Source organism: Neolamprologus brichardi, unplaced genomic scaffold, assembly GCF_056152115.1.
Source record: "Neolamprologus brichardi isolate AB-2024 unplaced genomic scaffold, ASM5615211v1 NODE_ptg000031l+_length_7269946_cov_1, whole genome shotgun sequence".
NCBI classification, from domain to species: domain Eukaryota; kingdom Metazoa; phylum Chordata; class Actinopteri; order Cichliformes; family Cichlidae; genus Neolamprologus; species Neolamprologus brichardi.
The window spans coordinates 2,548,882-2,558,181 of record NW_028270136.1 but is presented as its reverse complement, the minus strand read 5'-3'; the positions used below and the strand labels follow the sequence as shown (position 1 = coordinate 2,558,181).

General features: G+C 39.5%; 1 long non-coding RNA gene across 2 annotated transcripts in view; it reads right to left on the bottom strand.

Moving 5' to 3' along the window:
• Window positions 1-6,463: 6,463 nt before the first annotated feature.
• The window catches only part of LOC148094695 (uncharacterized), a 171,495-nt gene continuing 168,658 nt past the window's right edge, over window positions 6,464-9,300 (bottom strand). For both annotated transcript variants that reach the window (XR_015718421.1, XR_015718422.1), the window contains exons 2-4: window positions 8,783-9,116; window positions 7,730-7,858; window positions 6,464-7,632 (exon numbers count right to left, since the gene is read on the bottom strand). This is a non-coding gene — a long non-coding RNA (uncharacterized LOC148094695). The remainder of the gene's footprint in view (window positions 7,633-7,729; window positions 7,859-8,782; window positions 9,117-9,300) is intronic.

Here is a 9,300-nt window from a genome sequence, read left to right as displayed (position 1 = left end):
TTTTAACTGTCACGCACACTCACTTACGTGCACACACATACACACAGGTATGCGTACACAGTCACACACGAACACTCACATAGACACAGACACAGAGTTTGCAGCACACTGTAGGGGGGTTTTATGATGGGGACACCTCTATAAAGCTGGCTGTAACTAACAAAGGGGTGAAGATTTTGCAGAGGGACACACCGGCCTCGTCTTCCCTTCTAGAAGTGCATGCTTAAATGAAGATGAATAAAGATGAATAAAAGTTTTGTGAAAATAACTACTGAGTTCCGGTGCCGTCTCTGGTAGTTTCGACGAATAAAAGAACAGGGGTAAAACTGATTTCGTAACAATAGATAGATAGATGGATAGATAGATAGATAGATAGTGTTGGATTATAATATTATTTTATGCCATGTTAGACCCCTAATTAAAGATTGTGAATTATTATGTAGTTTTAGTTTGCATTATTCTCCTGAATTAGAAGAAGGTATAACTATTACATTTGGTAAACTGATTTGCATTACATTAGACTGCTGATTTGTTGTGAATGAATGATATTGTTTTATGATGCATTATACTGCTGAGTTATAAGAAATACTGTTCGCAGAAAGTCATCGCCTTATTTGTCTGATTAGAAGAGAACAGAACATACTGGAGAGGTTTTCTGCCCCATCTCAGCAGGAGCAGATAAACAGGGAGCCAAGGTCATAGCTTAGGCGCCATGTGAGAGAAAGAATGTGAATGTTTAGGCTTTTATGATTAGGTGGGGGCCACTAGAGGCTATAAGAGTTTGATCAATGCTCCACCATTTTGAGATCTGATGCTGTCTGCTGTATGGCGTCCATCTTCCACGCGTGTATTCATTAAATCATCGTTTGACTCAACCCAGCCGGACCAGTGTTGTTATTTTGGTTTTCCTCTTGTATCCATCCTCAATATTTGAATCCGTGACAATAGATAGATAGATAGATGGATAGATAGATGGATAGATAGATAGATAGATAGATAGATAGATAGATAGATAGATAGATAGATAGATAGATAGATAAAACTAATGTGGGATTAGTTTCTGTATTTAGTTGTGTGCTGCAAACACCCATATGGAAAATATATATATAAATCTTATAAAGTTTGTATCTGTCTTGTGTGAAACTTGTATGAAAAGCATACAAGAGAGAAAACAGATATAAGATCCCTTGAAAAATTATATAAATGAAACGTGTATGTTTTGGATACTTACTACAACAATATATGAAAGTAATGAGAAAGTGGCCACTTTCATGAGTAAATCATGTAAGTTTTTACTATTTCTTTTCCATATGGGCAGGAACTGACAATAGCTATGGTTCCGATTTGCCACAATCGGAACCATAGCATACTCAGACAAAAGCTGGTTCCCCCGAAAGACAAAACTCCTAAACACAAACTTAACAACGTGGTGTATGCTGTACAGTGCAGCGAGGAATGCCCAGACCTTTGCATTGGAGAGACCAAACAGCCACTTCACAAGCGCATGGCACAACATAGAAGAGCCACCTCCACAGGACAAGACTCAGCAGTCCATCTGCATCTAAAGGACAAAGGTCACTCTTTCGAGGATGCTAATGTTCACATTTTGGACAGAGAAGACAGATGTTTGAAAGAGGAGTAAAAGAAGCCATTTACGTCCACTGTGAGCGACCATCTTTGAACAAAGGCGGTGGCTTACGACACCAACTGTCTGTCATCTATAATCCAGTTTTGAGATCCCTTAATGCCCACTCACATCCTGGGCCATCTGACCTCAGGAAATCACATGATAAGGTGGGGCCAGGTTTCACAATGAGCTCACCCGAAACCCTGGCTGATTGTGATCCACACCCATTTTCACACCTTGGCTCATGTGATTAGGTAGAGGATCATTTTGTCCCTCTTTGGGGGGAAAACTCCCACTGGATTTAAATCTGGGACTCCCCACCATTTGACCTTAGAACTGAAGAAGCTTCTCGGATAAGAGGTGAAACGTCTTCAAGCAACTTAAAGAAGTCCAGACGCTTTTCTTTCCAAGCTCCTTAGACTACAATGACCTGGATGACTGAGAACCTTCACAGACAGCTTTGCCACAATGTGAAAAAAGCTTGAAACTGAGCTTAAAACAGAATATTAGTATCTACTAGTAACAGCCTGAGATGAGTTTTCATGTGGTCTTGCTGTCCTGATGGATTATTTTTTCTATCCTTTGATTTGCATTCACCTATGTCTGTTTGCTGATGTTGACATATCTATCTACCATAAGGCAGCACTTACACTACACTGTGCGGTCTAGCTAATTTCTCTCATTACGTATCCTATCTGCCAGCTCCATGCTATGAATAGAGTGTAAATCACCCCATGAAATGGCTCTGCCATGTTCAATGCAGGGATGTGCAGTTCTGGTTCTGAAGGCTCCTGTCCTCCCAGTTTCAGATGCTTCCATACTTCAACACAGATGATTTAAAGAATCATTTACAGACTTGTGCACAACTAGGTGTTTGGGGATTATTTGATATGAATTGGCTATGTTGGTATAGGTAACATCTAAAACGTGCAGGATAGGGGTCCATGAGGGCCAGAATTTGACACCCCTGACTTCTAGTCAAGGTCATACATCAGGAAAGTTGTTGTTTGTGACATAAGTTTTTGCTTATTACTTCAGGGCCAACCAGTAGAGATAAAATAATAAAAAAGGTGTCAAAATATTGAGAATTTCTTCCTTAAGAAGGCTAAAAAACAACTAGAAGCAGAGAGCTTCTTTTATCCTGTTTCAAAATCAAAAACCAGTTTGTGAGAAAATTATCTTCTTTTTTTAATAGACAGATAAAGTTTTGCATTGGCATTGGCTAATTTGCCAATTGTATGTTAAAAATATTTGTATTTTAATATTAAAAATGTCTTTGCCCAAAACACATGTGCACTATATGTCAGTAAAAATACTATGCAAATATTGCTGTCCTTAAATGCTGAATAAACACTGACAAAGCACCGATTGTATCTCTTGTACTTCAACAACACAGTATCTAAAAACTTTGCACTGTAGTGGTTAAAATCTCATTCTAATAAGAGTTAGAAGCGCATTCGCTTATTAGGTTTATAGGGTTATGGTTAACGGTTGGTAATTTTTTTTTTTAACATTATCTGCCAATTACATCTGCCACCCTTCTCCAAATCCGTGCCCCTACCTGCCCCCCCAACAAAAATATTCTAGAAACGCCACTGCTCATAGGGGGGCTATACCTCCTCCCTCACAGAGAGAATTATGACCTTGTTTTCTGCTTGGCCGTCATCTAAGGATTTACATCCCTGATAAGGAGGAGTCCCACTATCTGTTTAACGTCTCCCATTACAATGGCCTCACTGTGTTAACATTCCTCATGCAACTGGTGACAGGAGAGCTCTTATTATAGTAAAGTGAGAAAGTGATATTACTATAACTAATGTGATATAATTAAATATTTGATTAATAAAAGAGAAAAGAAATCTACCTCCAAAATCCATTCACTTTCTACCACCTTTCTAGGCAAAGGAGGAGGGGCAGCAGTCGAAGCAGAAATACATTAACTCTGCAAACCTCCACCTTTCCTTGTTATGGAGGGAGCTGGGTGTACTCTGCAGAATAGTTGGGGCCCAAGCATAGCAGAGTGCTCTATAAACTTTGGCAGCTGTTTTATATTTATGAAGATTTTTGTGCGTGCATTAGCAGTTGCATGCACACAGTACACCCGAGCAGCTTATAGTTCCACATAACATTCACTACAAATTGGACAATAATAACTACAATCCTACAGAGATCTGGCACCTGCACGAGAGAAGGTTTAATCATCCCCTTACTGAGAGAAAGAGGAGGTCACAAGTAAAGCTAGAAGCTAAGCAGGCCATCGCAAGTTTTATCTTCACCAAAACCCGGTTATCAACATGAATGAGCTACAAATGTGAACGACTCGGAACATGACGAAAAACAGTAGCATAAGAGTCCAAAACAAAAAACTAGCAGTTCAGGGGGCTGACTGTGTGGCCGGCAGTCTAGACGGAGGAGTTCAGACGAAGACTCCGACAGGACTGGAGGCCGACACCAGTGGAAATGGGGACCCTTGAACAGAACAGGACAAGGCGGTGCAGAAACCTGGTGCTGGGGGAACAGGACTAGGAGGTGCAGAGATCTGTGGCAGAGAAGGAGCAGGACCAGGCTGTGCAGGGCACACACAGAATGCATATATAAACAGAGGGATAACAACTATAAACCAAAACTAGGAACAAAATCCTGACCTCAGAATTTCAAACAAACTAGAATCAAAAGTCCAAACTAGGGCTGTAAACATTAATGCAATTAAAATTTTTAGCGCATTTAACCCATCTGGAGCGCAGAACTAACAAACTGCCCGATATGCTTTGACAGAGACATTTCAGTGATTTTGAGTCATTCTGCACTCCAGATGGGTTAATTGCGTTTAAAATTTAACTCGTGTAAATCCTGATGACGGATTAATCCGCGTCAATGAGTTAACATTGACAGCCCTAATCCAAACACAAATGCTGGGTTAAACACCCAGGACCGTGACACTGTGGCAGAATAATAACATTGTGGATGTGGCTGTTGAGCTAGCTCCTCAGAGAGGATAGGACTGTTCACAGAAAAAGAGGAGGGGGACTCTGTATTTAAACAACAGCTATTGCACACTAGATAAGATAAGATAAGATGACCTTTATTAGTCCCACAGGTGGGAAATTTGTTTTGTTACAGCAAAAGTGCAAAGTTATGTAGCAGAAATTAGAAAACACTGGAATGCAATGAAATAAAATACTATATACAATATAATAAAATGGAAATACAAATGCTATATACAACTGAGTAAGAAAATACAAAAGTACAACTTCGTCAGAAGAAGAATTGTACAAGAATTGCACATATAGCATATAGAATTGCACATATAGCAGTCTTATTGCACATGTGAGGGTTTGATCAGCTGCAAAAGTCTTTGTTGTGGAGTCTGACAGCAGTGGGGAGGAAAGACCTGCGAAATCTCTCCGTCCCACACCGTGGGTGCCGCAGTCTCCCACTGAAGGAGCTGCTCAGTGCTGTCAGAGTCTCTTGCATGGGGTGGGAGCTGTTGTCCAACAGGGATGACAGCTTAGCCGCCATTCTCCTGTCACTCACCACCTCCACTGGGTCCAGAGGGCATCCTAGAACAGAGCTGGCCCTTCGGATCAGCCTGTTCAGTCTCTTGCTGTCCCCAGCAGAGATGCTGCCGCCCCAGCAGACCACACCGTAAAAGATGGCTGAGGCCACCACAGAGTCATAGAAGGTCTTCAGGAGTGGGCCCTCTACTCCAAACGACCTGAGTCTCCGCAGCAGGTACAGCCTGCTCTGCACTTTCCTGTAGAGGGCGTCTGAATTATGAGTCCAGTCCAGTTTGTTGTTCAGATGAACACCTGGTACCTGTAGCTGTCAATAGCGAGTGTACAAATGTGACAGTGGCGCTGGCTATGATCCTCATAGTTTCCACTATATCAAGTACCTAATGTCACATTGCAGACATTACAGAGACTTTACAGAGTTTAAATTATTCATTATAACAGCTGTTTATGTACCACTGCAAGCTGGCCAAGCTAAATCAATCCATTATACCGTTGCAGTAACAGAAGGCTTTAATCATGCTAACCTGAAGTCTGTTGTACCAAAATACCACAAGTGTTTTTGAACAAGACAAAAGGACCTTTTATATCAAATCTACTGCAAAAGATCACACTTCTGAAAAGCAAACTCTCTGCCACATTTGGGATTCAGAGATCATTTGTCTCTGCCAATAGTGGCTCAAATGGCTTCTATGGTGGGATCAGGGCCAGAGACTATCCATTAATAAATTCATGTACTAAGAAAGCCTCCTCAGCCCTGCAGGACTGTAGGTTTGTCTGTTCCAGCCTTCAAAGAGGTTCAAACAGAGCATGCCCAGCGTGTTTAAGTTTTTGTGTGACATGAATGAGAACTTTAAGTGCTATTTACTGAAATTTTTTAATTCTTTCATACTCATCTCAGTACATGCGGCTGTTTGAACCTACGTATCTATATGACCAGATATACATATTAATGTCTGCTAACTTCTCCTTTCTTAGAAATGAAAACATGACACGTCCCCACACACAGACACACACAAACATATGCACGCACACACGACCTGTTGTGTGTTACTCGAATGTGTAATTATGTGTAATTAAAATTATTAGTAAGGTTAGAATGTTCGGGTTGCTTTCTAGCCAGTTTGGGTAAAGTGACCCTTTAAATGCAGTTTACACTTATTTAGAGCAAAAAAAGTCCAACATGAAAATAATACCCCCCACCCCGTCTTTAAAAAAACTATCAGCCAAATAGAAATCTAAACACAATTGTTTCATTACTTTATTAATAATTTCCTAAATAGTTGAAATTCTTTATGTGTGTAATGAGATTTAAGCATTTCGATATTTTGGCAGCAGCCTTTATTTAAATTTGGAGTAAAGCTGAACAACATCCATGTGCACAGTAATGACACAATGATTAAAACCACAAATGATGAGGTTACATTTAAATTTAGCAACAACGATGATGATGATGATGATGAAAATGATTATTATTTGCTACAATAAGTGCATCAACTTACCCACACTTGTTATTAGAATACAGTATAAAATAGATAATAGCTACATGGAGCTCAGGACTCTTCAACCTGGGGATAGCTACCGAGTGTAAGTAATGTAACTGTGTGTGAACACTCACCTCACTTAGTTATATAAAAATAAAGTGTGATTTGCTGGAACTATCCTCTGTGTTTTGACTGGAATAACTGAATAATTAATAAATTTAGCGTTACTGTGTTACATACCAAAATGTACACAGCTCACAAATGTACACATATGTCGACTGTCTGAATCTGGTGTTAAATTCAAACAGCTGGAAGCAACCAACACAAATCTATATCCTACTGATGATTCATCAGACCATGAGGCACACAGATCTCTCTGACAAATCAAACACATAAACTGTAGTTACTAAAACTTTGATTATTTGTAAGTTTATTTTTATAGTTGTTCACTTTTTGCTTAAAATTCAGAATTTGTATTTTTGATAATTCTATCAATATTTGGTACACATGTCTCATTAGCATTTTCCTTTAGAAAGAATAATCAAATATCATTACATTTAAACACTGAGTCCTATGATAGAACAGTGGCCTATGACCTTGACCTGCGATAATGATTAATAATGCAAATACTGAGACTTTAAGTCGCAGTATTTGCTGAGTGTTTCATAATTATTTATAAACTAAGAAATCTTTTTCTAAGCAAATTTGGGCTGATAATGACTGAATTATTAAAAGTGTTATCATGCTGTGGTATTTATTCTGTTTTTGAACACACAGTCACACTTATAAACTATTTAAAGGGACCTTTCAGCTCCCCCACTTCTACTCCAACTGAAAATTAAAAGTTGGCTGCCCTTTCATTTCCTTTTTCACTCATGATCATGATCCTCTTCACACACAACTCTCTCCATACACTGTCCTTGATCCACCTTCTTCGTTGTGTCGTTCTGCTTAAAACTGATATAATGCGACTCTTCCTCACCATCAATGGTGTAATTGTTTGAAATAACTGCAACACAAACATTAGAATATCATACGTCAGCAAATTGAAATACTTTCTCAGTTCATCTGTTATTGTAATGTACTGTAACTCTGTGCGTACACACTTTGAAAATGGACAAGGTCTTCAGACTTCTCAGCTTGTTTCCTTCTCCTGCAGACCAGAAAGACCACAGGCAGGACCAGCAGAAGCAGCAATAGGGGTGCTGAGACTGAGACGATCGTGATCATACTCACTACAACAGAAAAACATGAGAAAAACATGAAATTTGTGTTATTTAACATACAGTAGAAATGTTTTTCTCATATATTAAATGTTTTATATTGCCACTGGGTGGAGTGTATCCTAACTTCTCTTGCCTTCCCTAACAGCAGTTGCCTCTCACAGTCTCTACACTGATTTCTATGTGAAGGATTGGTCAGGCCACAGGATGTGATTTAAAACACTTCCTCCCATTTGCCTTGCCTAAGTGACTCTCTTGTAGTTTCAAGGTCAACAATGAGTAACCATAGTACACAGAACACAAACAACTGGCTGTTAGCACAAAACAAATGACAAAGCAAAAAAGCAAAAAAACACAATTATTGACTGAGACAGGTTTATAAATAACCACATTAAGGTAAGTAAACCAAGGCCATGAACAGATAAGTCAGTACTAGCCAGAAGAAAGATGGTCCAACAAAGATTGGTCTGGTAACTTAACTGACCGATGAAGTAACAACTAAGCAGATTTTTGTGGTGCTGATGAGTTGGCCAGCTAATCACATTTTTTGCTAACTTTATCATCAGCAAAAGGTTAGCTTAGCTACCTCCATTTTACTGACATATGCAGCATGTATATAGCATTAGCTGCTTCATAACATCCAAGTTAACTTTTCTTTTTATTACCCTATGTTTAACTGTTACTAACCAATACAGTCAATCCCACCGGTTTATATAACATCAAGTACATGTCACCAAGCAATATAATAGTGAGGAATGCCTTGTGTATGTCCCTGTTTTAGGAGTTCTCATAAAAATGCATGTTAGGTGGCACTTCACCGAACAGCCACCGGTGTCATTAATAATAATGGTTTTCTGAGGATGCCCTGAGCTCATCGGACACCCAGAGAATATATTTGTTTTTCAGGATAATTTTCAAATCAATTATAGGTCTTACTTAAGTACAGCTTCAATCCAGCCTTCTTAATGGTGACACTCATTGCTGTGAAGTTTGAGGTGAATTTCCTCGAGACAACTACGACCTCATACACACAGCTGTAGTTGCCCTGGTGTTCATAGTCAGCTTCAGGAAAACTAAAGGAGGCTGAGTTATTGACAGCTGGCTTGGTCTCTGTGATGTTGGAGTCCGAGAAGATGAGGGAGAAAACCCCTCCAGGAAAGTGGGAGGAAATGGAGCAGGTGAAGACAAAGTCGTCACCTCTGATGACCTCTGCACCTTCAGGACCCCAGACCAGGAGATGTCAGGCAGATGCTGGGCTTCTGCATTTTAACTGGGTAAAAGTGAGACAGAGTAAACACAATTTAGGGTCGATTAAGGATGCTGAAGATGCATTGAAACTATTAAACAAGCTGAAGTGAAGCTGATATTTCTGGGTTATATTCTGTAGGAAAAACTAATTGAAAAGTTCCACTCCCATTTGTAATCGATATGCTGTTGGATTAGAGTGCTGTAAC